The 24,263-nt window shown below is 46.5% G+C and overlaps 3 long non-coding RNA genes across 5 annotated transcripts in view; all 3 read right to left on the bottom strand.

Moving 5' to 3' along the window:
• Positions 1-3,916: 3,916 nt before the first annotated feature.
• Positions 3,917-10,784, bottom strand: LOC309631591. Its single transcript, XR_014246392.1, has 4 exons — positions 10,619-10,784; positions 7,639-8,062; positions 5,175-5,247; positions 3,917-4,182 (listed from the first exon to the last, which is right to left on the bottom strand). It is a non-coding gene; the product is annotated as an uncharacterized lncRNA (long non-coding RNA).
• Positions 10,785-12,781: 1,997 nt separating this feature from the next.
• Positions 12,782-24,263, bottom strand: part of LOC309631590 — a 39,443-nt gene continuing 27,961 nt past the window's right edge. Inside the window, exons 1-3 of one of the 3 annotated variants that reach the window (XR_014246391.1) lie at positions 17,597-17,756; positions 13,447-13,646; positions 12,782-12,874 (exon numbers count right to left, since the gene is read on the bottom strand). This is a non-coding gene — a long non-coding RNA (uncharacterized lncRNA). The other 2 variants (XR_014246389.1, XR_014246390.1) reach the window with 2 other exon arrangements.
• LOC309631592 overlaps positions 18,965-24,263 on the bottom strand; it is a 32,440-nt gene continuing 27,141 nt past the window's right edge. The window contains exon 2 of the long non-coding RNA XR_014246393.1: positions 18,965-19,030. This is a non-coding gene — a long non-coding RNA (uncharacterized lncRNA). The remainder of the gene's footprint in view (positions 19,031-24,263) is intronic.

Raw genomic sequence — 24,263 nt, 5'->3', positions numbered from 1 at the left:
TCCATGGCCCCTGTAATCACAAAGTTCCATGCCCTTGTCATCGCAATGCTCCAGAACACTTGGCATTATAAGGCTCCATGCCTGTGTCATGACAGTGCTCCATGACACTTGTCATCACAATGCTCCACGATCTCTTTCATCACAATTTTCCATGGGCCTTGTCGTCACAATTCAGCATGTCCCCTTTCATTACAATGCTCCATAACACCTTTCATCACAATGCTCCATGGCGCCTGTAAACACAGTGTTCCATGACCCCTTTCATCACAATGATCCATACCCACTGTCATCACAATGTCCCATGACACCTGTCATCACAATGCTCCATGGCCCTTGTCCCCACAAATCTCCATGATCCCCGTTATCACAATGATCCATAACCCCTTTCCACACAATGCTCCAGTACCCCATTCATCTCAATGCTCCATGCCAAATGTCATCACAATGCACCATGTCCTTGTCAGCACAATGCTCCTGGCCCCTATAATAAAAGTGCTCCATGCCCTTGTCATCACAATGCTCCTTGACCCCTGTCATCACAATGCTCGATGACCCATTTCATCACAATGCTCCATGCCCTTGTCATCACAATGCTTCATGAACCTTGTCATCACTATGTTCCATGACCACTGTCATCACAATGCTCCATGACCATTGTCATCACAATGCCCCATGACCGCTTTCATCACAATTTTCCGTGACCGCAGGCATCACAATACTTCAGGACCATTTTTATCACAATGTTCCATGGCTCTTGTCATCACAATGCTCTATGGTGTATTTCACCACAATGCTCCAGGACAAATTTCATCACAGTGCTCCATGCCCCCTGTCATCACAATGCCCAATGCACCCTGTCATCACAATGCCCCATGACCCCTGTCATCACAATTCTCCATGGCCCTTGTTATCACAAAGCTCCATGACCCCTGTCATCACAAGGATCCATGACCCCTTTCCTCACAATGCTCCAGTACCCTTTTCACCACAATGCTCCATGACACTTGTCATCACAATGCTCCATGGCCCCTGTAATCTAAATGGTCCATGCCCTTGTCATCAAAATGCTCCAGATCTCTTCCAATTACAATGCTCCATTCCCATGTCAACGCAATGCTCCAGGACCTCTGTCATCACAATGCTCGATGACCTGTGTCATCACAATGCACCAGGGCCTTGTCATCACAATGCTTCATGAACCTTGTCATCACAATGTTCCATGACCCCTGTCATAACAATGCTCCATGTCCCTTGTCATCACAATGCCCCATGACCGGTTTCATCACAATTTTCCGTGACCGCTGGCATCACAATGCTTCAGGGCCATTTTCATCACAATGCTCCATGCCCCCTATCATCACAATGTCCCATGGCCCCTGTCATCACAATGCTCCATGGCCTTTGTTATCACAATGCTCCATGGTGTTATTCATCACAGTGCTCCATGACCACTTTCATCACAATGATCCATGCCCACTGGCATCACAATGCTCAATGACCCTTGTCATCACAATGCTCCATGCTGTTGTCATCACAATGCTCCATGGCACCTGTAATCACAATGCTCCATGCCCTTGTCATCACAATGCTCCAGAACTCTTGTCATCATAATGTTCCATGGCCGTGTCATCACAATGCTCCATGATACTTGCCATCACAATGTTCCACGGCCTTTATCATCACAATGCTCCATGGCCCCTGTCATCACAGAGCTCCATGTAACATTTCATCACAATTCTAGGTGACAACTGTCATCACAATGCCCCATGACACCTGTCATCACAATTCGCCATGGCCCTTGTAATCACAGTTTTCCAGGAACCCTGTCATCACTATGGTTCAGGACACATGTCATCACAATGATCAATGACTACTTTCATTACAATGCTTCATGCCGACTGTCAGCACAATGCCCAATGACACTTGTCATCACAATGCTTGATGGATCTTGTCATCACAATGCTCCAGGCCGTTGACATCACAATGCTCCATGGCCCCTGTAATCACAGTGCTCCAAGACCACTTTCATCATATTGCTTCTTGACAACTGTCATCACAATGCCCCATGACCCCTGTCATCACAATGCTCCATGGCCTTTGTCATCACAATGCTCCATGACCCCTGTCATCACAATGCTCGATGACCCTTGTCATCACAATGCTTCATGCCGTTGTCATCACAATGCTCCATGGCCCCTGTAAGTACAATGCTCCATGCCCTTGTCCTCACAATGCTCCAGAATTCTTGTCATCATAATGCTCAATGCCTGTGTCATCACAATGCTCCCTGACACTTGTCATCACAATTCTCCATGACACTTGTCATCACAATGCTCCATGGCCCTGTCATCACGGTGCTCCTTGATACCTTTCATCACAATTCTAGATGACCACTCTCATCACAATGCCCCATGACACCTGTCATCACAATTCGCCATGGCCCTTGTCATCACAATGCTCCATGAACCATATCATCACAATATTCCAGGACACTTGTCATCACAATAATCCATGACCACTTTTATGACAGGGGTCCATGACCACTGTCATCACAATGCTCCAGGGCCAATGTATTCAAATGCTCCATGGCCCCTGTATTCACATTGCTCTATGATCCCTTTCATCACAATGCTCCATGACCACTGTCATCACAATGCCGCATGACGCCCGTCTTCCCTGTGCTCCATGGCCCCTTTCATCACAGTGTTCCCTGCTCTTGTCGTCACAATGCTCCATGGCCCCTGTAATCACAATGCTCCAAGCCCATGTCAACACAATGCTCTGTGACCCCTGTCATCAAAATGCCCGATGACCCTTTTCGTCACCATGCTCCATGCCCTTGTCATCACAATGTTCCATGAACCTTGTCATCACAATGCTTCATGACTCCTGTCATCACAATCCTCCACTACCTTTATCATAACAATGCTCCCTGGTGCCTTTCATCACAATGGCCATGACAATTTTCATCAGAAGGCTCCAAGGCCCTTGTCTTCACAATGCCACATGACCCCTTTCATCACAATGCTAAATGGCAACTTTCATCAAAATGCTCAATGGCGATTGTCATCACAATGCTCCATGCCCTTATCACCACAATGCCCCATGACCCCTTTCATCACAATGCTCCATGACCCCTGTCATCACAATGCCCAGTGACCTCTGTCATCACAATGATCCATGGCCTTTGTCACCACAATGCTCCATGGTGCTTTTCGTCACAATGCTCCAGGACAACTTTCATCACAATGCTCCATGACCCTCGTCATCACAATGCCCAATGCCCCCTGTCAACCCAATGATCCATGACCCCTCTCATCAAAATGCTCCATGGCCCTTGTCATCAAAATGCTCCATGGCTCTTGTCATCACAATGCTCCATGGCCCGTGTCATTACAATGCCCCTTGACCCTTTTCATCACCATGCTCTATGACTCATTTCACCACAATATTCCATGGATTTGTCATCACAGTGCTCCATTGCACATGTATTCAAAGTGCTCCTTGACCCCTTTCATCAAAATGCCCAATGCCCCCTGTGATCACAATGCTCCATGGCCTTTGTCATCACAATGCTCCATGACCCCTGCCATCACAATGCTCCATGGCCCCTGTAATCACAATGCTCAATGCCCTTGTCATCACATTGCTCCAGAACTATCGTGATCATAATGCTCCATGCCCGTTGCATCACAATGCTCCATGACAATTGTCATCACAATGTTCCATGGCCTTTCTCATCACAATGCTCCATGGCCCCTGTCATTACAATGCTCCATGACCCTTGTCATCACAATGCTGCATGATCCCTGTCATCACAATTCTCTGTGACCGCAGTCATCACAATGATCCAGGACCATTTTCATCACATTCTTCCATGCCCCCTGTCATCACAATGCCCCATGACCACTGTCATCACAATGCTCCATGGCCTTTGTCATCACAATGCTCAATGACCCCTGTCATCGCAATGCTCGATGACCCTTGTCATCACAATGCTCCAGGCCATTGTCATCACAATACTCCATGGACCCTGTAATCACAATGCTCCAGAACTCTTGTCATCATAATGCTCCATGCCCATGTCATCGCAATGATCCATGACAATTGTCATCACAATGTTTCATGGCCTTTATCATCACAATGCTCCATGACCTCTGTCATCACATTGTTCCATGATACCTTTCATCACAATGCTAGATGACCACTGTCCTCACAATGCCCCATGACACCTATCATCACAATGTTCCCTGCCCATGTCATCACAATGCTCCTGAACTGTTTTCATCACAATATTCCCTGACAGTGTCATCACAATGCTCCATGACCCATGTCATCACAATTCTCCATGACACTTGTCATCACAATACACCATGGCTCTTGTCATCACAATGCTCCATGGTGCTTTTCATCACAGTGCTCTGGGAAAACTTACATAACAATGCTCTATGAACTCTTTCATCACAATGTTCCATGGCTCTTGTCGTCACAATGCAACAGGTCCCCTTTCATTATGATGCTCCATGACCCCTTTCATCACAATGCTCCATGACAACTGTCATCACAATGCCCCATGACACCTGTAATCACAATGCTCCATGCCCCCTATCATCACAATGTCCCAAGAGCCCTGTCATCACAATGCTCCATGGCCTTTGTTATCACAATGCTCCATGGAACTTTTCTTCACAATGCTCCATGACTACTTTCATCACTATGATCTATGCCCCTTGGCATGACAGTGCCCCATGACCCCTATCATCACAATGCTCCATGGCCTTTGTCATCAAAATGCTCCATGACCACTCTCATCACAATGCTCGATGACCCTTGTCCTCACAATGCTCGATGCCATTGTCATCACAATGCTCCATGGCCCCTGTAATCACAGTGCTCCATGCCATTGTCATCACAAAGTTGCAGCACACTTGTCATCATAATGCCTCATGCCCGTGTCATCACAATGCTCCATGACACTTGTCATCACAAAGCTCCATGGCCTTTGTCATCACAATGCTCCATGGCGCCATAATCACAATGCTCGATGTCATTGTCATCACAATGCTGCAGCACACTTGTCATCATAATGCTCCATGCCCGTGTCATCACAATGCTCCATGACTCCTGTCATCACAATGTTCCCTGCCCTTGTCATCACAATGCCCCATGACCACTGTCATCACAATGCTCCATGGCCTTTTTCATCACAATGCTCCATGACCCCTGTCATCACAATGCTCCATGGCCCTTATAATCACAATGCTCCATGACAATAGTCATCCCAATACTCCATGGCCCCTTTAATCACAGTGCTCCATGACCCCTTTCATCACAATGATCCATGGCATTTGTCATCACAATGCTCCTTGATCCCTCTAATCACAGTGATCCATGACCCCTTTCATCACAATGCTCCATGACACATTTCATCAAAATGCTCTCTGAACACTTTCATCAAAATGCTCTCTGACCACTTTCATCACAATGCTCCTCAACCCTTGTCATCAAAATGCTCCACGACCCATGTAATCACAATGCTCCACGCCCTTATCCCCACAATCCTCCATGATCCCTGTAATCACAATGATCCATGACCACTTTAATCACAATGGACCATGACCCCTTTCATCACAATGCCCCATGACCCCTTTAATCACAATGCCCCTTAACCCCTGTCATCACAAGGCTCCATGACCCTTGACATCGCAATGCTACATGCCATTGTCATCAAAATGTGCCATACCACCTCTCATCAAAATTCTCCATGACACTTGTCTCACAATGCTCCATGACCTTGTCATCCCAATGCTCCATGCCCCGTCATCACAATGCTTCATGGCCCTAGCCATTATAATGCTCCATGACACTTATCTTTACAATATTCCAGGCCCTTGTCATCACAATGTGCCATGACACTTGTCATCATAATGTTCCAAGGCGTTTGTCATCACAATGCTCCATGCCCCCAGTCAACACAATGCCCTGGAACCCCTGTCATCAGAATGATCCATGACCCCTTTCATCACAATACTCCATGACACCTGTCATCCCTATGCACCAAGACCCCTGTCATCACAATGCTCCATGGCCCTTGTCATCAAAATGCCCCATGGTCCCTTTCATCACAATGCTCCCTGAACCCTTTTATCACAATGCTCCATGAACATTGTCATCACAATGCTCCATGAGCCCTGTCTTCACAATGCTCCATGCCCCCTTTCATCACAATGTGTCATGCCCCCTGTCATTACAATGCTCCATGCCCTTATACTGACAATGCTCCATGACACCTGTCATGGCAATGATCCATGGCCACTTTCATCACAATGCTCCTTGACCCGTATCATCACAATGCTTCATGAACCCTTTCATCACAGTGCTCCATGGCTTTTGTTATCATAATGCTCCATGCCATTATCATCACAATACTCCATCACCCCTGTCATAGCAATGATCTATTACCCCTTTCATCACAATGCTCCATGACCATTGTCATCACAATGCTCCATGATCCCTTTTATCACAATGATCCATGACCTCTTTCATCACAATGCTCCAGTACCTATTTCATCGCAATTCTCCATGCCCCATTTCATCACAACGCCACATGACCCGTGTCATCACAATGCTCCATGTCTCCTGTCTGCACAGTTCTCCATGACACTTGTCATCATAATGCTCCATGGAACTTGTCACCAAAATGTTCCCTAACGCTTTTCGTCACAATGCTCCCTGACGACTTTCATCACAATGCCCCTTGACCCCTTTCATAACAATGCTCCATGGCACTTGTCATCACAATGCCCCATTACACCTTTCATCACAAGGCTCCATGACCATTGTCATCACAATGTTCCTTGGCCCTTGTCAGCAAAATGCTTCATGGCCCTTGTCATAACAGTGCTCCATGACCACATTCATCATAATGCTTCTTGACACCTCTCTTCACAATGCTCCATGGCCCTTGTCATCACAAATCTCCATGACGCTTGTCATCACAATTCTCCATGACACATGTCATCACAAGGCTCCACTTCCTTATCATCACAATCCTCCATGATCCCTGTAAACACAGTGCTCCATGACAACTTTCATCACAATTCTCCATGATCCCCTTCATCACAACGCTCCATGGCCGCCTGTCATCACAATGCTCCATGAACCTTGTCATAACAATGCTACATGGCCCTTGTAATCACAATGCGCCTTGGAACTTGTGATAACAATGCTCTGTGATCCCAGTAATCGCAATGATCCATGACTCCTTTGATTACAATGTTCCATTACCCCTTTCATCAAAATGATCCATGGCACTTGTCATCACATTGCTCCATTATCCCTGTAATCACAATGATCCTTGACCCATTTTATGACAATGCCCCATGACTCCTGTCATCACAATGCTCCATGGCACTTATAATCACAATGCTCCAAGACACCTGTCATCACAATGCTCCATGACAACTTTCAGCACAATGCTCCCCGATCTTTTTCATCACAATGCTCCATTATACCTGTAATCACAATGATCCCTGACCCCTTTCATCACAATGCTCCATTAATCCTTTCATCACAATATTCTATGACCCTTGTCATAACAATGTTCTATGTCCTCCTCATCACAATTCTCCATGACACTTGTCATCACAATGCTCCATGGCCCTTGTCATTACAATTCCTTATGACCCCTTTCATCACAATGCTCCATGATACCTGTCATCACAATGCTCCATGATACCTGTCATCACAATGCTCCATGGCTTTTGTCATCACAATGCTCCATGGCCCAAGTAATCACAGTGCTCCATGACCCCTTTCATCACAATGCTCCATGCCCTTGACATCACAATGACCCATGACACCTGTCATCACAATACTACATGGTCCTTGTGATCACAGTGCTCCATGACCCCTGTTATCACAATGCTCCATGACCCTGGTCATCACAACGCTCCATTATCGCTGTAATCACAATGATCCATGACACCTTTCCTCAAAATACTCCAGTACGCCTTTCATCACAATACTCCATGCCCATTGTCATCACAATGCTCCATGGCCCCTATAATCACAAAACTTCATGACCGTGTCATCACAATGCTCAATGAGCACTGTCATCACAATGCTCCTTGACCCCTTTCATCACAATGTTCCATGACCCCTGTCATCACAAAGCCCCATGACCTATGTCATCACAATGCTCCATGACCCATGTCATCACAAAGATCCATGACACATTTCATCATATTGCTCCTTGACACCTGTCATCAGAATGCTGCATGGCATTTGTCATCACCATGCTCCATGCCATGGCCCCTGTAATCATCCATCACCCCTTTCATCACAATGGTTCAGGTCCCCTGTCATCACAAGGCCCCATGACCCCTGTCGTCACAATTCTCCATAGTCCTTGTCATCACAATGCTCCATCACCACTGTCATCACAATGCTCCATGCCCTTTGTCATCACATTACTCCAAGCCCTTGTCATCACAATGCTCCATGACCACTTTTATCACAATGCTCCATGCCCTTGTCATCACAAGGATCCCGAACACTTGTCATCACAATGCTCCATGCCCGTGTCATCACAAGGCTCCATGATCCTTGACATCACAATAATCCATGACACTTGACATCACAATGCTCCATGACACTTGTCATCACATTACTCCATGGCGCTTTTCATCACAATGCTCAATGACCACTTTCATCACATTCCTCGCTGACACCTTTCATCACAATGCTCCATGGCCCTTGTCATTACAATTCCCCATGACCCTTTTCATCACAATGCTCCATGACACCTGTCATCACAATGCTCCATGGCTTTTTTCATCACAATGCTCCATGGCCCCTCTAATCACAATGCTCCATGCCCTTTTCATGATAATGCTCCAGAACCCTTGTCATCACAGTGCTCCATGCCCATGTCATCACACTGCTCCAGGCCCCTTGTCATCAATATGCTCCCTGGCGCTTTTCATCACAATACCCCATGATCCCCTTCACCACAATGCTCCATGACGCCTTTCATCACAATTCTCCATGACTATTGTCACAATGCTCCATGCCCCTTTCATCACAGTTCTCCATGACAACTGTCATCACAATGCTCCATGGCCTATGTCATCACAATTCTCCATGGCCCCTGTAATCACAGTGCTCCATAACCCCTTTCATCACAATGCTCCATGACCACTGTCATCAAAATGCTGCATGACCTCTTCCTTCACAATGCTCCATGACCCTTGTCCTCACAATGCCACATGACCCTTTTCATCACCATGCTCCATGACCATTTTCATCACAACGCTCCATGATCATTGAGATCAAAATGCTGCATGCCCTTGTCATCACAATGCTCCATGGCCCCTGAAATCACAGTGCTCTATGACCCCTGTCATCACAATGATCCATGACCCATTTGATCACAATGCTCCTTAACACCTATCATCAGAATGCTCCATGGACTTTGTCATCACCATGCTCCATGGCCCCTGTAATCAGAGTGTTCCATGACCCATTTCATCACAATGCTCCATGATCCCTGTCAACAAAAGAACCCATGAACTCTGTCATCAGAATACTCCATGACCCTTGTCATCACAATGCTCCATGATCCCTGTAGTCACACTGATCCATGACAATATTCATCACAATGCTCCATGCCCTTGTCATCACAATGTTCCGTGACCCCTCTCATCACAATGCTCCATGGCCCTTGTAATCACAATACTCCTTGGAGCTTGTGATAACAATGCTGCGTGATCCCTGTAATCACAATGATCCATGACTTTTTGATTACAATTTTCCATTACCCCTTTCATCAAAATGATCCATGGCTCTTGTCATCACAATGCTCTATTATCCCTGAAATGACAATGATTCATGACTCATTTCATCACAGTGCCCCATGACCCCTTTTATCACAATGCTCCATGACACCTGTCAAAACAATGCCCCATGACGCCTATCTTCACAATGCTCCATGGCACTTGTCAGCACAATGCTCCATCACACTTGTCATCACAATGCTCCGTGATCCCTGTCATCAGAGTGATCCATGACCCCTTTCATAACAATGATCCAAGACACCTGTCATCACAATGCTCCATAGCCCTTGTCATCACAATGCTCCATGGCTCTTGCCTTCACAATGCTCCATGGTGCATTTCATGACAGTGCTCCAGGACAACATTCATCACAGTGCTCCATGCTGCCTGTCATCACAATGCCCCATGACCCTCTCATCACAATGCTCAATGATCCCTGTCAGCACAATGTTCCAAGACAGTTGTCATCACAATGCTCCAAGACAACTGTCATAAAAATGTTCCCTGCCTTTGTCATCACAATGTTCCATGGTCCCTGTAATCACAATGCTCCATGACCCTTATCATCACAATGTTCCAAGCCTTTGTCATCACAATGCTCCATGGCCCCTGTAATCACAATGCTCCATGCCCTTGTCATCACAATGCTCCATGACACTTGTCATCACAATGCTCCAAGGCCCCTGTCATCACAGTGCTCTGTGTTACCTTTCATCACAATGCTCCATGACCACTGTCATCACAATGCTCCATGTCCCCTGTAATCACAATGCTCCATGCACTTTTCATCACAGTGCTACAGAATTGTTGTCATCACAATGATCCATGACCGTGACATCACAATGCTCCATTACCCATGTCATCTAAATTCTCCATGTCCCTTGTCATCAGAATGCCCCATGGCTCTTGTCATCACAATGCTCCATATTGCTTTTCAGCACAATGCTCCAGGACAACTTTCATCACAGTGCTCTATGTCCCCTGTCATCACAATGCCCAATGCACCCTGTCATCACAATGCCCAATGCCCACTGTCATCACAATGCCCGATGACCCCTGTCATCACAATGCTCCGTGGCCCTTGTCATCACAAAGCTCCATGACCCCTGTCATCACAATGATCCATGACCCCTTTCCTAACAGTGCTCCAGTGCCCATTTCATCAGCATGCTCCATGCCACTTGTCATCACAATGCACCATGCTCTTGTCAGCACAATGCTCCCTGGCACCTGTAATCAAAATGCTCCATGCCCGTGTCAACACAATGCTCCATGACTTCTGTCATCAGAATGCCCAATGACCCATGTCATTACAATGCTCAATGCCCTTGTCATCAAAATGCTTCATGAACCTTGTAATCACAATGTTCCATGACCACCATCATCAAAATGCTCCATGCCCGTGTCATCACAATGCTCCATGACACTTGTCATCACAATGCTCCATGGCCTTTGTCATCACAATGCTCCATGGCCCCTGTCATCACAGTGCTTCATGGCACGTTGTCATCACAATTCTAGATGACCACTGTCATCACAATGCCCCATGACACCTGTCAACACAACTCGCCATGGCCATTGTCATCACAATGTCCCATGGCCCTTTTAATCAAATTGCTCCATGCCCTTGTTATCACAATGCTCCATGCCCGTGTAAACAAAATGCTCCAGGACCACTGTCATCACAATGCTCCATGACCCTTGTCATCACAATGCTGCATGATCCCTGTCATCACAATTCTCCATTACCGCTGTCATCACAACGCTCCAGGAACATTTTCATCACAATGCTCCATGGCCCCTGTCATCACACTGCTCCATGATACATTTCACCACAATTTTAAATGACCATTGTCATCACGATGCCCCATGACACCTGTCATCACAATGATCGATGACCCTTGTCATCACAATGCTCCATGCTGTTTTCATCACAATGCTCCATGACCCCTGTCATCACAATGCTCCATGGCCCCTCTAATCAAAATGCTCCATGCCCTTGTCATCACAATACTCCAGAAATCTTGTCATCATAATGCTCCATGCCCTTGTCATCTCAATGCTCCATGACACTTGTCATCACAATGCTCCATGGCCCCAGTCATCACAGTGCTCCATGATACCTTTCATCACAATGTTAGATGACCACTGTCATCACAATGTCCATGACACCTGTCATCACAATTCGCCATGGCCCTTGTCACCCCAAGGCTCCATGATCCCAGTCATCACAATGCTCCATGACCCTTGCCATCACAATGATCCATTACCACTTTCATCCCAATGCTCCATGACCCCTGACATCTCAATGCTCCATGGCCTTTATATTCACAATGCTCCATGACCCCTGTAATCACAGTGCGCCATGACCCTTTTCATCACAATGCTCCATGACCACTGTCATCACAATGCCCCATGACGCCTGTCACCACAGTGCTCCAAGGCCCCTCTCATAGCAATGCTCCATGATCCCTGTCAGCACAATGTTCCCTGCACATGTCATCACAATGCTCCATGTCCCCTGTAATCACAATGCTCCATGATCTTTTCATCACAATGCTCCAGAATTATTGTTATCACAATGTTCCATGAATGTGTCATCAGAAGGCTCCATGACCCATGTCATCACAATTCTCTATGACCCTTGTCATTAAAATGCTCCATGGTGCTTGTCATCACAATGCTCCAGCACAACTTTCATCACAGTACTCCATGCCCCTTGTCATCACAATGCCCAATGCCCCCTATAATCACAATGCCCATTAACCCCATCATCACAATGCTCCATGAACCGTGTCATCACAACGCTCCATGGCCATTGTCATCACAGTACTCCATGCCCCTTGTAATCACAATGCCCAATGCCCCCAGTCATCACAATGCACCATGGCCTTTTCATCACAGTGCTTCATGAATCTTGTCATCACTATGTTCCATGACCCCTGTCATCACAATGTTCCATGACCGTGTCATCACAATGCACCATGACCCATGCCATCACAATTCTCCATGACCCTTGTCATCACAATGCTCCATGCCTCTTGTCACCACAATGCTCCATGGTGCATTTCATCCCAATGGTCCAGGACAATTTTCATCACAGTGCTCCATGCCCACTGTCATCACAATGCTTCATGCTCTTGTCATCACAATGCTCCAGATCTCTTCTCATCACAGTGCTCCATGCCCGTGGCAACACAATGCTCCATGACCCCTGGGATAACAATGTTCGATGACCCATATCATCACAATGCTCCATTCCCTTGTCATCACAATTCTTCATGAACCTTGCCATCACAATGTTCTGTGACCCCTGTCATCACAAAGCTCCATGACCCTTGTCATCACAATGTTGCATGATCACTGTCATCATAATGCTCCATGACCCCTGTCATCACAATATTCCATGACATTTGTCATCACAATCCTCCATGATCCCTGTTATCACAATGTTCCCTGCCCTTGTCATTACAATGCTCCATGGCCCCTGTAATCACAATGCTCCATTGCCTATGTATTCACAATGCTCCATAGGCACTGTAATCACATTGCTCCATGATCCCTTTCATCACAATATTCCATGACCCCTGTCATCACAATTCTCCATGACCCTTGTCATCACAATGCTGCATGATCCCTGTCATCACAATTCTCCATGACCGCTGTCATCACAATTCTCCAGGACCATTTTCATCACAAGGCTCCATGCCCCCTGTCACCACAATGCCCCATGATCCCTGTCATCACAGTGCTCCATGACCCTTGTCATCACAATTCTCGATGAATCTTGTCATCACAATGCTCCATGCCCTTGTCATCACAATTCTCCAGAACTCTAATCATCATAATGCTCCATGTCCGTGTCATCACAATGCCCCATGACACCTGTCATCACAATTCTCCATTACACTTGTCATCAGAATGCTCCATGGTGCTTTTCATCACAATGCTCCAGGACAACTTACTTCACAGTACTCCATGCCCCCTTTCATCACAGTGCTCCATAGCCCTTGTCATCACAAAGCTCCATGACCCCTTTCATCACAGTGAGCCTTGACCCCTTTCATCACAATGCTTCAGTACACCTTTCATCACAATGCTCCATGCCACTTATCATCACAATGCTCCATGCTTTGTCAGCACAATGTTCCTTGGCCCCTGTCATCAAAATGCTCCATGCCCTTTTCATCACAATGCTCCAAGACTCCTGTCATCACAATGCTGCATTATCCCTGTCATCAAAATTCTCCATATCCGCTGTCATCACACTGCTCCAGGACCATTTTAATCACAATCCTCCATGCCCCTGGTCATCACAATGCTCCATGACCCTTATCATCACCATGTTCCAAGCCTTTGTCATCACAATGCTCCATGGCCCCTGTAATCACAATGCTCCATGCCCGTGTCATCACAGTGCTCCATGATCCATTTCATCCCAATGCTCCATGCCCCCTGTAATCACAATGCTCCATGATCCCTTTCATCACGATGCTCCATGACCACTGTCATCACAATGCTCCATCTCCCCTGTAAACACAATGCTCCATGCACTTTTCATCACAATGCTCCAGAATTGTTGTCCTCACAATGTTCCATGACCATGACATCACAATTCTCCATTACCCATGTCATCTAAATTCTCCATGTCCCTTGTCTACAGAATGCTCCATGGCTCTTGTCATTACAATGCTCCATGTTGCTTTTCATCACAATGTTCCAGGACAACTTTCATCACAGTGCTCCATGTCCCCTGTCATCACAAAGCTCCATGACCCCTGTCATCACAATGATCAATGACCCCTTTCCTAACAGTTCTCCAGTACCCATTTCATCAGCATGCTCCATGCCACTTGTCATCACAATGCACCATGCCCTTGTCATCACAATGCTTCATGAACCTTGTCATCAGAATGTTCCATGACCACTGTCATCAAAATGCTCCATGCCCTTGCCTTGTCATCGCAATGCTCCAGATCACTTCTCATCACAATGCTCCATGCCCGTGTAAACAAAATGCTCCAGGACCACTGTCATCACAATGTTCCATGACCCTTGTCATCACAATGCTGCATGATCCCTGTCATCACAATTCTCCATGACCGCTGTCATCACAATGCTCCAGGACCATTTTCATCACAATGCTCCATGGCCCCTGTCATCACACTGCTCCATGATACCTTTCATCACAATTTTAGATGACCATTGTCATCACTATGCCCCATGACACCTGTCATCACAATGATCGATGACACTTGTCATCACAATGCTCCATGCTGTTCTTATCACAATGCTCCATGATGTCCTCGTCACAATGTTGCATGGCCCCTGTAATCACATTGCTCCATGAGCCCTTTCATCACAATGGTCCATGACCACTGTCAACACAATGCCCTGTGATGCCTGTCATCACAATGCTCCATGGCCCCTTTCATCACAATGCTCCATGACCCCTGGCATCACAATGTTCCATGACAGTTGTCATCACAATGCTCCAATATCATTGTCATAACAATGCTCCCTGCCTTTGTCATCACGATGCTCCATGGTCCCTGTAATCACAATGATCCATGCCCTTGTCATCACAATGCTACATAACACTTGTCATCACAATGCTCCATGGCCTTTGTCATCACAACGCTCCATGGCCCCTGTCATCACAATGCTCCAAGGCTCCTCTAATCACAGTGCTCCATGACCCCTCTCATCACAATGCTCCATGATCCCTGTCAGCACAATGTTCCATGACAGTTGTCATCATAATGCTCCATAACCACTGTCATCACAATGTTCCCTGCCCATGTCATCACAATTCTCCATGACCCTTGCCATCACAATGCTCCATGACCCTTGTCATCACAGTTCTCCATGATACCTTTCATCACAATTCTAGATGACCACTGTCATAACAATGCCCCATGACACCTGTCATCACAATTCGCCATGGCCCTTGTCATCAACCTGCTACTTGAGCCGTGTCATCACAATGTTCCATGACACTTGTCATCACAATGATCCATGACCACATTCATCACAATGTTCCATGACCCTTGTCATCACAATGCTCCATGGCTTATGTATTCACATTGCTCCATGGCCCATGTAATCACATTGCTCTATGATCCCTTTCATCACAGTGCCCCATGACGCCTGTCATCACAATGCTCCATGGCCCCTTTCATCACAATGCTCCATGGCCTATGTATTCACAATATTCCTTGACAGTTGACATCACAATTCTCCATGACCTTTGCCATCACATTGTTCCCTACCCTTGTCATCACAATGCTCCATGGCCCCTGTAATCACAATGTTCCATGCCCTTATCATCACAATGCTCCAGAACTCTTGTCATCATAATGCTCCATGCCCGTGTCATACAATGCTCCATGACACTTTTCATCACAATGCTCCACGGCCCCTGTCATCACAGTGCTCCGTGATACCTTTCATCACAATCCTAGCTGACCACTGTAATCACAATGCCCCATGACACGTGTTATCACAATTTACCATGGCCCTTTTCATCACAATGCTCCATGAACCGTGTCATCACAAGGTTGCAGGACACTTGTCATCACAATGATCCATGACCACTTTCATCACAATGTTCCATGACACCTGTCATCACCATGCTCCATGTCCTATGTATTCAGAATGCTCCATGGCTCCTCTAATCACAGTGCTCCATGACCCTTCTCATCACAATGCTCCCTGACCACTGTCATCACAATGTTCCCTGCACATGTCATCACAATGCTCTATGTCCCCTGTAATCACAATGCTCCATGATCTTTTCATCACAATACACCAGAATTCTTGTTATCACAATGTTCCATGATCATGTCATCACAATGCTCCATGACCACTGTCATCACAATGTTCCCTGCACTTGTCATCACACTGCTCCATAGCAACTGTAATGACAATGCTCCATGCCCTTGTCATCACAATGCTGCCGAACTCTTGTCAGCATAATGCTCCATGCCCGTGTCATCACAATGCACTATGACACTAGTCATCACAATGCTCCATTGCCTTTGTTTTCACAATGCTCCATGGCCCCTGTCATCACAGTGCACAATGATACCTTTCATCACAATGCTAGACGACCACTGTCATCACAATGTCCCGTGACACCTGTCATCACAATTCGCCAAGGCCCTTGTCATCACAATGTTCATTGAACCGTGTCATCACAAGGTTCCAGGACACTTGTCATCACAATGATCCATTACCACTTTCATCACAATGCTACATGACACTTGTCATCTCAATCCTCCATGGCCTTTTTCATCACAATGCTCCATGACACCTTTCACAACAATGCTCAATGACCCTTGTCATCACAGTAATCCATGCCATTGTCATCACAATGCTCCATGCCCTTGTGATCACAATGCTTCATGAACCTTGTAATCACGAAATTCCATGACACCTTTCAACCCAATGCTCCATGACTCTTGTCATCACAATGCTGCATGATCCCTGTCATCACAATTCTCGATGACCGCTGTAATCACAATGCTCCAGGACGTTTTTCTTCACAATGCTCCATGCCCCCTCTCATCACAATGCCCCATGACCCCTGTCATCACAATGCTCGATGACCGTTGTCCTCACCATGCTCCATGCCATTGTCATCACAATACTCCATGGCCCCTGTAATCACAATTCTCCATGCCCTTGTCATCACAATGTGCCAGAACTCTTATCATCATAATGCTCCATGCCAATTTCTTCACAATGCTCCATGACACTTGTCATCACAATGTTCCATGGCCATTGTCATCACAATGCTCCATGAACCCTCTCATTACAGTGCTCCATGATACCTGTCATCACAATGCTAAATGACCACTAGCATCACAATGACCCATGACACATGTCATCACAATTCGCCATGGCACTTGTCATCATAATGCTCCATGAACCGTGTCATCACAATGTTCCGGGACACTTGTCATCACAATGTTCCATGACAGTTGTCATCACAATGCTCCATGACCCCTGCCATCACAGTGTTCCCTGCCCTTGTCATCACAAAGCTCCATGGTCCCCGTAATCACAATGCTCCATGCTTTTTTCATCACAATGGTCCAGAACTCTTGGCATCATAATGCTCCATGCCTGTGTTATACAATGCTCCATGACACTTGTCATCACAATGCTCCATGGCAATTGTCATCGCAATGCTCCATGGCCCCTGTCATCACAGTGCTCCATGATACCTTTCATCACAATCCTAGATGACCACTGTCATCAAAATGCCCCATGACACTTGTCATCACAATTCGCCATGGTCCTTGTCATCACAATGCTCCATGAACTGTGTCATCACAAGGTTCCAGGACACTTGTCATCACAATGATCAATGCCTACTTTCATCACAATGCTCCATGACCCCTGTCATCACAATGCTCCATGGCCTATGTATTCACAATGCTTCATGTCCCCTGTAATCACAGTGCTCCATGACCGCTTTCATCACAATGCTCCATGACCACTGTCAGCACAATGTTCTATGACAATTGTCATCACAATGCTCCATGACCCCTGTCATCACAATATTCCCTTCCCATGTCATCACAATTCTCCATGTCCCCTGTAATCACAATGTTCCATGACCGTCTCATCACAATGCTCCATGACACATTTCATCACAAGGCTCCATGATCCCTGTAATCACAATTCTCCAGGACCCTTGTCATCACAATTCTCCATGGCTCTTCTCATCACAATGCTCCATGGTGTTTTCATCACATTGCTCTAGGAAAATTTTCATCACAGTTCTCCATGCCCCCTGTCATCACAATGCCTTATGCCCCATGTCAGCACAGTGCCCCATGACCCCTCTATCAAAATGCTCCATGGCCCTTTTCATCACAAAGCTCATGACCACTGTCATCAAAATGATCCATGACCTCTTTCCTCACAATGCTCCAGTACCACTTTCATCACAATGCTCCATCCCACTTGTCATCACAATGCACAATGCCTTGTCAGCACAATGCTCCTTGGCCTCTGTAATCAAAATGCTCCATGCTCTTGTCATCACAATGCTCCAGATCTCTTCTCATCACAGTGCTCCAGGCCTGTGTCAACACAATGCTCCATGATCCCTATCATCACAATGCTCAATGACCCTTGTCATCACAATGCTCCAGAATTTTTGTCATCATAATGCTCCTTGCCTGTGTCATCACAATGTTCCATGGCCTATGTCATCACAATGCTCCATAGCCCCTCTCATCACAGTGCTCCATGATACTTTTCATGACAATTCTAGATGACCACTGTCATCACATTGCCCCATGACACCTGTCATCACAATTCGCCATGGCCCTTGTCATCACAGTCCTCCATGAACCGTGTCATCACAATGTTCCAGGACACTTGTCATCACAATGATGCATGACCACTTTCATCACAATGCTCCATAACCCCTCTCATTACAATGCTCCATGTCCTATGTATTCACCATGCTCAATGGCCCCTCTAATCACATTGCTCCACAATCCCTTTCATCACAATGCTCCATAACTGCTGTCATCACAATACCCCATGACGTCTGTCATCCCAATGCTCCATGGCACCTCTCATCACAATGCTCCATGAAACCTGTCAGCAAAATATTCCATGGCACTTTTCATCACAATGCTCCATGTCCCCTGTCATCAAAATGCTCCATGGTTCTTTTCATCACAATGCTCCAGGACAACTTTCATCAGAGCACTGTCATCACAATGCCCAATGACATGTGTCATCACAATTCGCTATGGCCAATGTCATCACAATACTCCATGAACTGTGTCATCACAAGGTTCCAGGACATGTGTCATCACAATAATCCATTACCATTTTCATCACAGTGCTCCATGATCCCTGTCATCTCAATGCTCCATGGCCTTTGTATTCACAATGCTCCATGGCCCCTGTAATCACAGTGCTCCATGGACCCTTTCATCACAATGCTCCATGACCACTGTCATCACAATTCCCCATGACACCTGTCATCACAATGCTCCAACGACACTCTCATCACAATGCTCCATGACCGTTGCCATCACAATGTGCCCTGCCCATGTCATGACAATGCTCTATGGCCCCTGTAATTACAATGCTCCATGCGTTTTTCATCACAATGTTCCAGAATTCTTGTCATCACAATGTTCCATGACCATGTCATGGAAATGTGGGGGGAAGTGATAAATTAGGAGATTGGGTTGGGAGTAATATATACACATTACGATATATAAAATAGATAACTAATAAGGACCTACTGTACAGCACAGGAAACTCTACTCAATTTTCTGAAATAACCTATATGGGAGAAGAATTTGGAAAAGAAAGAACATGTGTGTGCGTATATATATATATATATATATATATATATATATATATATATATATATATATATATATATGATTCCCTTTTCTGGAAACCTGAAACTAATACAACATTGTAAGTCAAATATACTGCAATAAAAATATTTTTTAAAAAACTATAAAAAAAACACAAAACACCCTGACACTACTCCTAAATCAGGCACTGACGCTGTCCCTAACTACGGCCCTGACACTACTCCTAACTCAGGCATTGACACTGTCCCTTACTAATGTCTTGACACTACTCCCAACTCAGGCACTGACATTGTTCCTAACAAAGGTCCTGACACTACTCCCAACATAGGCACTGAGACTGTCCCTAAATACGCCCTGACACTACTCCCAACTAGGGACTGACACTGTCCCTAACTAAAGCCTTGAGTCTACTACTAACTCACGCCCTAAAATTGTCCCTAACTAAGGCCCGGACACTACTCCCAACTCAGGAACTGAGAGTGTCCCTAACTACGGGCCTCACACTACTCCCAAATCAGGCACTGACACCTTCCCTAAGTAATGCCGTGACACTACTCCCAACTCAGGCACTGACGCTGTCCCTAACTAAGGCTCTGACAATACTCCCAACTCAGGCACTGATGCTGTCCCTAACTAAGGCCATATCACTACTCCCAAACCAGGCACTGACAATGTCCCTAACTAAGGCCCTCACACTACTCCTAATACAGCCTCTGACACTGTCCCTAACTTAGGCCCTGACACTACTACTTACTTAGGCACTGACACGCCCCCTAACTAAGGCCCTGATACTACTCACAACTCAGGCACTGACACTCTCCCTAACTAGGACCCTGACACTGCTCCCATCTCAGCCACTGACACTATCCCTGAGGTCCTGACACTACTTCCAACTCAGGCACTGACATTGTCCCTACCTAAGGCCCTGACATTACTCCCACCTCAGGCACTGAAGCGTTCTCTAACTAAGGCCCTGACACTACTCCTAACTCAGGCCCTGACACTATAAATAAGAAAGAAGCTCACACTACTCCTAACTCAGGCACTGACACTGTCCATAACTTAGGCCCAGACAGTACCCATAAATCAGACACTGACACTTGCCCTAACAAAGGCCCTGAGATTACTCCTACCTCAGGCCCTGAAACTGTCCATAACTAAGACCTTGATACTACCGCCAAATCAGGCTCTGACACTGTCCCTAACTATGACACTGACACTACTCCCAATTCAGGCACGGCCAGTGTCCCTAACTAATGCACTGACAATACTCCCAACTCAGGCACTGAAGCTATCCGTATCTAAGGCCCTGAAACTACTCCCAAGTCAAGCACTGATGCTGTCCCTAACTAAGGCCCAGACACTACTCCCAACTCAGGCACTAACACTCTCCCTAACTAAAGCCTTGACAGTACTCGTAACTCAGACCCTGAAACTGTCCTTAACAACGACCCTGACACTACTCCCAACTCAGCCACTGACATTGTCCCTAAATACGGCCCCGACACTACTGCCAACTCAGCCACGGAAGTTGTCCCTAACTAAGGCCCTGATACTACTCCCAACTCAGGCACTGACACTGTCCCTAAATTAGGCCCTGACACTTCTCCCAACTCAAGCACTGACACTGTCCCTTACTAAAGCACTGACACTACTCCCACCTCAGGCACTGACACTTTCTCTAACTAAGGCAGTGAAAATACTCCCAATACAGGCCCTGACACTGCCCATAAATACCGCTCTCACACTACGCCTAAATCAGGCCCTAACACTATTCCTAACACAGTCACTGACACTGTCCTTAACTAAGGCCCTGAGAATACACTTTACTCAGGCCTTGACTCTGCCCCTAACTAAGGCCCAGACACTACTCCTAACTCAGGCACTGACACTGTCCATAACTTAGGCCCTGAAACTACTCCTAACTCAGGCACTGACACTCTCCCTAACTAAGGCCTGAACACTACTCTTAGCTAAGGACCTGACACTGTCCCTAACAAAGACCCTGACACTACTCCCAACTCCGACAATGACGCTTTCCCTAACTAAGGCCTTTACACTAATCCCAAGTCAGGCAATGACACTGTCCGTAAGTAAGACCCTGACACTACTAACAAAATAGGCACTGATAATGTCCCTAGCAAAGCCCTGGCACTACTCCCAACTCAGGCACTGACACTGTCCCTATCTAAGGCCTTGACACTATTCTTAACTCAGGCCCTGACACTGTCCCTAAAAAAGACCCTGACACTACTCCCAACTCAGGCACTGACACTGTCCCCAACTAAGGCCCTGACACTACCCCCAACTAAGCCACTGACACTGTCGCTAAATAAGGCCTTGACACTATTCCTAACTCAGGCACTGACACTGTCCCTTACTAATGTCCTGACCCTACTCCCAACTCAGGTACTGACATTGTTCCTAACAAAGGCCCTGACACTACTCCCAACATAGGAAGTGAGACTGTCCCTAAATACGCCCTGACAGTACTCCCAACTCAGGGACTGACACTGTCCCTAACTAAGGCCCTGACACTACTCCCAACTCAGGCACTGACAGTGCCTCTAACTAAGGCCCTGATACTATTCCCAACTCAGGTACTGACACTCTCCCTAACTAAGGCGTTGACACTACTCTTAACTCATACCCTGACACTGTCCCTAACAAAGACCCTGACACTATTCCCAACTCAGGCCCTGACATTGTTCCTACCTAAGACCCTGACCCTATTCTCAACTCAGGCACTAACACTGTCCCTTACTAATGCCCTGACACTACTCCCAACTCAGGCACTGACACTGTCCCTAACTAAGGCCCTGACATTACTCCCAACTCCGGCACTGAAACTTTCGCTAACTAAGGCCCTGAAACTACTCACAACTCAGACCCTAACCCTGTTCCTAACTACCGGTTTAAGATTACTCCTATCTCAGGCCCTGACATTGTCTCTAATAAAGACCCTGACACTAATCCCATCTCAGCCACTGCACTGTCCCTACCTAAGGCCCTGACACTACTCCCAACTCAGGCACTGACACTGTCCCTAACTAAGGCCCTGACATTACTCCCAACTCAGGCACTGACACTATCCCAAACTAAGACCCTGACACTACTCTCAACCCAGGCACTGACGCTGTCCCTAACTAAGGCTCTGACACTACTCCCAACTCAGGCATTGACACTCTCCCTAACTAAGGTCTTGACACTACTCTTAACTCAGGCCCTGACACTGTCCCTAACAAAGACCCTGACACGACTCCCAACTCACGCACTGACACTGTCCCTATCTAAGGCCCTGAAACTCTTCACAGCTCAGGCACTGGCACTGTCCCTTAGTAATACCCTGACACTACTGACAACACAGGCACTGACACTGTCCCTACCTAAGGCCCTGGGACTACTCCTAACTCATGCCCTGGCACTGTCTGTAACTTAGGCCCTGACACTACTTCTAATTCAGTCACTGACACTCTCCCTAACTAAGGCGCTGCGACTACTCCTACCTCAGGCCCTGACACTGTCCCTAACTACGGCCCTGACACTACTCCCAACTCAGGCAATGACAGTGTCCCTAACTGAGGCAATGATACTACTCCCGTAATCAGGCACTAAGGCTCTGGATCATTGTGATGACAAGGGTCATGGAGAATTGTGATGACAGGGGCGTGGAGCATTGTGATGACAAGAGTAATGGAGCATTGTGATGAAAAGGGCCATGGAGAATTGTGATGACAGGGGTCATGGAGAATTGTGATGACAAGGACAATGGAGCATTGTGATGCTAAGGACCATGGAGCATTTTGATGACAGGGTCATGGAGCATTGTGGTGACAGGTGGCATGGAGCATTGTGATGAAAGGGGTACTGTAACTTTGTGATGAATGGGGTCAAGGAGCATTTTGATTACAAGTATCATGGAGCATTGTGATGACAAGGGGCATGGAGCATTGTGGTGTCAAGGTCCATGGAGCATTGTGATGACAGGTGTCATGGAGCATTGTGATGATATGGGCATGGAGCTTTTAATGCAATGGTCATGGAGCATTGCGATGAAAGGAGT

This window comes from Balaenoptera borealis (assembly GCF_965194805.1).
Source record: "Balaenoptera borealis genome assembly, chromosome: 7".
Lineage (NCBI taxonomy): Eukaryota > Metazoa > Chordata > Mammalia > Artiodactyla > Balaenopteridae > Balaenoptera > Balaenoptera borealis.
The sequence above is the reverse complement of the archived record's forward strand: the minus strand, read 5'-3'. Positions and strand labels throughout refer to the sequence as shown.